We start from the raw sequence: 7534 nt of genomic DNA, 5'->3' as shown, positions 1-7534 counted from the left end.
TGGGTGAGTAATAAGGACGTTTTATCTGGATGCTCCTATTGGCCAACAGGACACACAGCCGCTGCATTGTGACTCATCACTATGTGCACACAATGTACTGAACATCCCCCCCCCCCCGCAGAAAGGGACCCTCTGGCCTTCAGAACCAGCATCAGTACCGGGAGAGAGAACAACACTCAGCAGGGAACGTCCGGAGCAGCACCATCAGCTGATATTATGGTACAGGTGTATTGGGGAGTTGTATCAGGAGTCAGAACCAGCAGTGCAGGGAAGGGAAAGGGACAGACACAGTGACAGTTACACATAACTATAAACCCAGTGAGAATGAAGGATGAATGGGTATTGGGGAGTTGTATCAGGAGTCAGAACCAGCAGTGCAGGGAAGGGAAAGGGACAGACACAGTGACAGTTACACATAACTATAAACCCAGTGAGAATGAAGGAATGAATGGGTATTGGGGAGTTGTATCAGGATTCAGAACCAGCAGTGCAGGGAAGGGAAAGGGACAGACACAGTGACAGTTACACATAACTATAAACCCAGTGAGAATGAGGAATGAATGGATATTGGGGAGTTGTATCAGGAGTCAGAACCAGCAGTGCAGGGAAGGGAAAGGGACAGACACAGTGACAGTTACACATAACTATAAACCCAGTGAGAATGAGGAATGAATGGATATTGGGGAGTTGTATCAGGAGTCAGAACCAGCAGTGCAGAGAAGGGAAAGGGACAGACAGTGACAGTTACACATAACTATAAACCCAGTGAGAATGAGGAATGAATGGATATTGGGGAGTTGTATCAGGAGTCAGAACCAGCAGTGCAGGGAAGGGAAAGGGACAGACACAGTGACAGTTACATATAACTATAAACCCAGTGAGAATGAGGAATGAATGGATATTGGGGAGTTGTATCAGGAGTCAGAACCAGCAGTGCAGGGAAGGGAAAGGGACAGACACAGTGACAGTTACACATAACTTTAAACCCAGTGAGAATGAGGGATGAATGGGTATTGGGGAGTTGTATCAGGAGTCAGAACCAGCAGTGCAGGGAAGGGAAAGGGACAGACACAGTGACAGTTACACATAACTATAAACCCAGTGAGAATGAGGAATGAATGGATATTGGGGAGTTGTATCAGGAGTCAGAACCAGCAGTGCAGGGAAGGGAAAGGGACAGACACAGTGACAGTTACACATAACTATAAACCCAGTGAGAATGAGGAATGAATGGATATTGGGGAGTTGTATCAGGAGTCAGAACCAGCAGTGCAGGGAAGGGAAAGGGACAGACACAGTGACAGTTACACATAACTATAAACCCAGTGAGAATGAGGAATGAATGGGTATTGGGGAGTTGTATCAGGAGTCAGAACCAGCAGTGCAGGGAAGGGAAAGGGACAGACACAGTGACAGTTACACATAACTATAAACCCAGTGAGAATGAGGGATGAATGGGTATTGGGGAGTTGTATCAGGAGTCAGAACCAGCAGTGCAGGGAAGGGAAAGGGACAGACACAGTGACAGTTACACATAACTATAAACCCAGTGAGAATGAGGAATGAATGGGTATTGGGGAGTTGTATCAGGAGTCAGAACCAGCAGTGCAGGGAAGGGAAAGGGACAGACACAGTGACAGTTACACATAACTATAAACCCAGTGAGAATGAGGAATGAATGGATATTGGAAAGATGCTTAAAATGATGATGATGAAATATTTTTTATTTATCTTTTTATTTGGGTGTAGTTCCCCTTTAATCCCCTAATCCCAGGGTCAGTAGCGGAGCTGGCAGTTTGTGGACCTCACAAAAGCGGCAGTCGGAGCAATTAGGTGCGACACATTATACTCTCTAATCTGCATCTGAGCTCAGTGTGACCCCACACCCTGCACTAATACTTACTAATTACTAATGGGGGGGGGGGGGGGGTCTCTGTGCTGCTGTGCTGGTTACACAGGATATACAGGGCAGAAGGGGGGGGATATAAAGGGCAGAAGGGGGGGGGATATAAAGGGCAGAAGGGGGGGGGGATATAAAGGGCAGAAGGGGGGGGATATAAAGGGCAGAAGGGGGGGGGCAGGTAGAATTACTGGGTCCTGAGCGGCCCCTTTCCTGCCCGGAGACACAGACACCCGGATACAGAAGGTGCAGAACAGGAGCTGCCGCCCTGAGCAAACAGCCTGGGAATGAGGAACAGGGAGGGGATAGGCCAGCCCTCCTGCCTTAACCCTTATACTCCCAGCCCTCCTGCCTTAACCCTTATACTCACAGCCCTCCTGCCTTAACCCTTATACTCCCAGCCCTCCTGCCTTAACCCTTATACTCCCAGCCCTCCTGCCTTAACCCTTATACTCCCAGCCCTCCTGCCTTAACCCTTATACTCCCGGCCCTCCTGCCTTAACCCTTATACTCCCAGCCCTCCTGCCTTAACCCTTATACTCCCGGCCCTCCTGCCTTAACCCTTATACTCCCGGCCCTCCTGCCTTAACCCTTATACTCCCGGCCCTCCTGCCTTAACCCTTATACTCCCAGCCCTCCTGCCTTAACCCTTATACTCCCAGCCCTCCTGCCTTAACCCTTATACTCCCAGCCCTCCTGCCTTAACCCTTATACTCCCAACCCTCCTGCCTTAACCCTTATACTCCCAGCCCTCCTGCCTTAACCCTTATACTCCCAGCCCTCCTGCCTTAACCCTTATACTCCCAGCCCTCCTGCCTTAACCCTTATACTCCCAGCCCTCCTGCCTTAACCCTTATACTCCCAGCCCTCCTGCCTTAACCCTTATACTCCCAGCCCTCCTGCCTTAACCCTTATACTCCCAGCCCTCCTGCCTTAACCCTTATACTCCCAGCCCTCCTGCCTTAACCCTTATACTCCCAACCCTCCTGCCTTAACCCTTATACTCCCAGCCCTCCTGCCTTAACCCTTATACTCCCAGCCCTCCTGCCTTAACCCTTATACTCCCAGCCCTCCTGCCTTAACCCTTATACTCCCAACCCTCCTGCCTTAACCCTTATACTCCCGGCCCTCCTGCCTTAACCCTTATACTCCCGGCCCTCCTGCCTTAACCCTTATACTCCCGGCCCTCCTGCCTTAACCCTTATACTCCCAGCCCTCCTGCCTTAACCCTTATACTCCCAACCCTCCTGCCTTAACCCTTATACTCCCAGCCCTCCTGCCTTAACCCTTATACTCCCAGCCCTCCTGCCTTAACCCTTATACTCCCAACCCTCCTGCCTTAACCCTTATACTCCCGGCCCTCCTGCCTTAACCCTTATACTCCCGGCCCTCCTGCCTTAACCCTTATACTCCCGGCCCTCCTGCCTTAACCCTTATACTCCCGGCCCTCCTGCCTTAACCCTTATACTCCCGGCCCTCCTGCCTTAACCCTTATACTCCCGGCCCTCCTGCCTTAACCCTTATACTCCCAGCCCTCCTGCCTTAACCCTTATACTCCCGGCCCTCCTGCCTTAACCCTTATACTCCCGGCCCTCCTGCCTTAACCCTTATACTCCCAGCCCTCCTGCCTTAACCCTTATACTCCCGGCCCTCCTGCCTTAACCCTTATACTGCCAGTCCTCCTGCCTTAACCCTTATACTCCCGGCCCTCCTGCCTTAACCCTTATACTCCCAGCCCACCTGCCTTAACCCTTATACTCCCAGCCCTCCTGCCTTAACCCTTATACTCCCAGCCCTCCTGCCTTAACCCTTATACTCCCAGCCCTCCTGCCTTAACCCTTATACTCCCAGCCCTCCTGCCTTAACCCTTATACTCCCAGCCCTCCTGCCTTAACCCTTATACTCCCGGCCCTCCTGCCTTAACCCTTATACTCCCAGCCCTCCTGCCTTAACCCTTATACTCCCAGCCCTCCTGCCTTAACCCTTATACTCCCAGTCCTCCTGCCTTAACCCTTATACTCCCGGCCCTCCTGCCTTAACCCTTATACTCCCGGCCCTCCTGCCTTAACCCTTATACTCCCGTCCCAGCCCTCCTGCCTTAACCCTTATACTCCCAGCCCTCCTGCCTTAACCCTTATACTCCCAGCCCTCCTGCCTTAACCCTTATACTCCCAGCCCTCCTGCCTTAACCCTTATACTCCCAGCCCTCCTGTCTTAACCCTTATACTCCCAGCCCTCCTGCCTTAACCCTTATACTCCCAGCCCTCCTGCCTTAACCCTTATACTCCCGGCCCTCCTGCCTTAACCCTTATACTCCCAGCCCACCTGCCTTAACCCTTATACTCCCGGCCCAGCCCTCCTGCCTTAACCCTTATACTCCCAGCCCTCCTGCCTTAACCCTTATACTCCCAGCCCTCCTGCCTTAACCCTTATACTCCCAGCCCTCCTGCCTTAACCCTTATACTCCCAGCCCTCCTGCCTTAACCCTTGTACTCCCAGCCCTCCTGCCTTAACCCTTATACTCCCGGCCCTCCTGCCTTAACCCTTATACTCCCAGCCCTCCTGCCTTAACCCTTATACTCCCAGCCCTCCTGCCTTAACCCTTATACTCCCAGCCCTCCTGCCTTAACCCTTATACTCCCAGCCCTCCTGCCTTAACCCTTGTACTCCCAGCCCTCCTGCCTTAACCCTTATTCTCCCAGCCCTCCTGCCTTAACCCTTATCTCCCAGCCCTCCTGCCTTAACCCTTATACTCCCAGCCCTCCTGCCTTAACCCTTATACTCCCAGCCCTCCTGCCTTAACCCTTATACTCCCAACCCTCCTGCCTTAACCCTTATACTCCCGGCCCTCCTGCCTTAACCCTTATACTCCCAGCCCTCCTGCCTTAACCCTTATACTCCCAGCCCTCCTGCCTTAACCCTTATACTCCCAGCCCTCCTGCCTTAACCCTTATTCTCCCAGCCCTCCTGCCTTAACCCTTATACTCCCAGCCCTCCTGCCTTAACCCTTATACTCCCAGCCCAGCCCTCCTGCCTTAACCCTTATACTCCCAGCCCTCCTGCCTTAACCCTTATACTCCCGGCCCTCCTGCCTTAACCCTTATACTCCCAACCCTCCTGCCTTAACCCTTATACTCCCGGCCCTCCTGCCTTAACCCTTATACTCCCGGCCCTCCTGCCTTAACCCTTATACTCCCGGCCCTCCTGCCTTAACCCTTATACTCCCAGCCCTCCTGCCTTAACCCTTATACTCCCAACCCTCCTGCCTTAACCCTTATACTCCCAGCCCTCCTGCCTTAACCATCACACTCCCAGCCCTCCTGCCTTAACCCTTATACTCCCAGCCCTCCTGCCTTAACCCTTATACTCCCAGCCCTCCTGCCTTAACCCTCATAGTCCCGGCCCTCCTGCCTTAACCCTTATACTCCCAGCCCTCCTGCCTTAACCCTCATAGTCCCGGCCCTCCTGCCTTAACCCTTATACTCCCGGCCCTCCTGCCTTAACCCTCATACTCTTGGCCCGGCCCTCCTGCCTTAACCCTTATACTCCCGGCCCTCCTGCCTTAACCCTCATACTCTTGGCCCGGCCCTCCTGCCTTAACCCTCATACTCTTGGCCCGGCCCTCCTGCCTTAACCCTTATACTCCCGGCCCTCCTGCCTTAACCCTCATACTCTTGGCCCGGCCCTCCTTCCTTAACCCTCACACTCACGGCCCAGCCCTCCTGCCTTAACCCTCACACTCCCAGCCCAGCCCTCCTGCCTTAACCCTCACACTCCTGGCCCAGCCCTCCTGCTTTAACCCTCACACTCCTGGCCCAGCCCTCCTGCCTTAACCCTCACACTCCCGGCCCAGCCCTCCTGCCTTAACCCTCACACTCCCGGCCCTCCAGCCTTAACCCTCATACTCTTGGCCCGGCCCTCCAGCCTTAACCCTCACACTCCTAGCCCTCCTACCTTAACCCTCGCAGCTCGGCCCTGCTGCCTTAACCCTTTCCTATAACTATAACTGTGGGATAGTGTGTAAAGTAAGGCAACAATGAGAAAGCCTGTAAGTGTGGGATAATGTATATAGTAAGGCAAGGTGGTGTCAGGGGAAGGAACTGTATGTGGGCAATTATACTATGTACAGTGAGGCAAGATGTAAAATCTGGGATCCCGTCTGCAGCCCCCAAATGTTGAGAGACTACAACTCCCAGCATCCAAAGTTACCAGCTGTAGGGGTGCAAACTGTACGATAAGTAATGGGCCCCACGTTAGGTGTCACCCCAAGCAGCGCAGCCATTGTCATTTCCCTGTGAGTGACACCCATGTACCCCCCACCCACCATATAGGGACTGCGCCCCACTCACTGGTACTGTAAGGGGCCACAGAGACCTCACTCACTGGTACTGTAAGGGGCCACAGAGACCTCACTCACTGGTACTGTAAGGGGCCACAGAGACCTCACTCACTGGTACTGTAAGGGGCCACAGAGACCTCACTCACTGGTACTGTAAGGGGCCACAGAGACCTCACTCACTGGTACTGTAAGGGGCCACAGAGACCTCACTCACTGGTACTGTAAGGGGCCACAGAGACCTCACTCACTGATACTGTAAGGGGCCACAGAGACCTCACTCACTGGTACTGTAAGGGGCCACAGAGACCTCACTCACTGGTACTGTAAGGGGCCACAGAGACCTCACTCACTGGTACTGTAAGGGGCCACAGAGACCTCACTCACTGGTACTGTAAGGGGCCACAGGGACATCACTCACTGGTACTGTAAGGGGCCACAGAGACTTCACTCACTGGTACTGTAAGGGGCCACAGAGACTTCACTCACTGGTACTGTAAGGGGCCACAGAGACCTCACTCACTGGTACTGTAAGGGGCCACAGGGACATCACTCACTGGTACTGTAAGGGGCCACAGAGACTTCACTCACTGGTACTGTAAGGGGCCACAGAGACTTCACTCACTGGTACTGTAAGGGCCACAGAGACCTCACTCACTGGTACTGTAAGGGGCCACAGAGACCTCACTCACTGGTACTGTAAGGGGCCACAGAGACCTCACTCACTGGTACTGTAAGGGGCCACAGAGACTTCACTCACTGGTACTGTAAGGGGCCACAGAGACCTCACTCACTGGTACTGTAAGGGGCCACAGAGACCTCACTCACTGGTACTGTAAGGGGCCACAGAGACCTCACTCACTGGTACTGTAAGGGGCCACAGAGACTTCACTCACTGGTACTGTAAGGGGCCACAGAGACCTCACTCACTGGTACTGTAAGGGGCCACAGAGACCTCACTCACTGGTACTGTAAGGGGCCACAGAGACCTCACTCACTGGTACTGTAAGGGGCCACAGAGACTTCACTCACTGGTACTGTAAGGGGCCACAGAGACCTCACTCACTGGTACTGTAAGGGGCCACAGGGACATCACTCACTGGTACTGTAAGGGGCCACAGAGACCTCACTCACTGGTACTGTAAGGGGCCACAGAGACTTCACTCACTGGTACTGTAAGGGGCCACAGAGACCTCACTCACTGGTACTGTAAGGGGCCACAGAGACCTCACTCACTGGTACTGTAAGGGGCCACAGAGACCTCACTCACTGGTACTGTAAGGGGCCACAGAGACCTC

This window comes from Xenopus tropicalis, chromosome 2, assembly GCF_000004195.4.
Source record: "Xenopus tropicalis strain Nigerian chromosome 2, UCB_Xtro_10.0, whole genome shotgun sequence".
Taxonomy (NCBI): domain Eukaryota; kingdom Metazoa; phylum Chordata; class Amphibia; order Anura; family Pipidae; genus Xenopus; species Xenopus tropicalis.
This window is presented reverse-complemented; position numbering follows the sequence as displayed.